Source organism: Marmota marmota, unplaced genomic scaffold, assembly GCF_001458135.2.
Source record: "Marmota marmota marmota unplaced genomic scaffold, marMar, whole genome shotgun sequence".
Lineage (NCBI taxonomy): Eukaryota > Metazoa > Chordata > Mammalia > Rodentia > Sciuridae > Marmota > Marmota marmota.
Window position 1 is genome coordinate 12,938,731 of NW_026000229.1, and position 1,479 is coordinate 12,940,209.

A 1,479-nucleotide genomic window follows, 5' to 3' on the forward strand; every position below is an offset into this window, starting at 1 on the left:
AAATTTGGGGGCCAACAGAGGTGAGGCAAAGAACCTCACCCCCGCACTGGTGCAAAGGCCAAATTTGGGGGCCAACAGAGGTGAGGCAAAGAACCTCACCCCCCCCACTGGTGCATAGGCCTATCCACAAGTATGGCTGTATGCTGGACCGGTAGTCTGTGACGGGTATGATCCAATTGCAGTGGTATCAACCTAAGACAGGAGGCTAACGCCTAGAGGTCAGTTCATCCGATGACAGGTAAGAACCATATGTTGAATTGGACAACCTAACAGGCACGGTCCCTAAGCCACATTGCTTGTTGTTTAATTAATCAGAAGCGGGGAGATGCTGAGAGCCACAGCCAAGTAGGAATGACGCATGGCAATTTCCTTGTCAGTCTACCCAATGTTGCTTAGAGGGAGGACTCTCCATTGTGGAAATGGGATTGCCTTGGACCCAGGTCATTTGCAGTGACATTGCATGAAAGGTGACCTTGCTCAGGGATTAGGGCGGATCCGGGTTTAGGGCGGATCTGGGTTTAGGGCGATCCGGGTTTAGGGTGGATCTGGGTTTAAGGTGGATCCTGCTGGGAATAGGGCGTATCCTGCTGCCTCAGGCGCCCGCTCCTTGAGTTCCCATTGAGTTCTCGCGGGATTCAGAAGGTATTTTGGTACGCAGAGCCCGGTGGAGGCAGTGTATTTTCCCCAGAACGTGCGTGTAGAGTGCTGGTGAGAGTTCGGGAATAAAGAATTGCTGTTTGAATCTACAAGGCTGTGAGTGGCTCGTGATTTTGTGCCCAGCCAGACTGCGGCATAAGGTGTTTATCTCTGAGAAATAAAAACACATTTATGTTCACACAAAATCCTGTACATGGGCTGGAGATGTGGCTCAAGTGGTAGTGCACTTGCCTGGCATACGTGAGGCACTGGGTTCAATTCTCAGCACCGCGTAAAAATAAAGATGTTCAGAGCAGCTTTACTTAAATAGCAGCTCAAAACTGTAAACTAAAGTTCTCTTCAATAGTCAATGTTTAAACAAACTAGTAAATTCATCCCATGGAATATTACTCAACAATAAAAAGGAGAAAACTCCTTTGAATAAATCTCAAAAGAATTATCAGCAAATTGTTTTAGTCAGCTTTATTGCTGCTGTGACTAAAAGGACCCAACCAGAAAAATCTTAGGGGAGGAAAAGTTTATTTGGGGCTTACAGTTTCAGAGGCCTCAGTCCATAGACAGCAGTCTCCATTCCTTGGATCTCGAGGTGAGGGAGGATATCATGGTGGAAGAGTGTGGCAGAGAGAAGCAGCTCACATGATGATCAGAAAGCAGAAAGACTCCATTCTGAAGATATAATACCCCATAGCCACACCCCCAATTCGCATCTCCTCCAGCCATACCCTACCACTTCAGTTACCACCCAGGGAATCAATTCACTGAGTTTAAGACTCTCACAAACCAATCATTTCTCCTCTGAATTTTCTTGCATTGGAGACAATG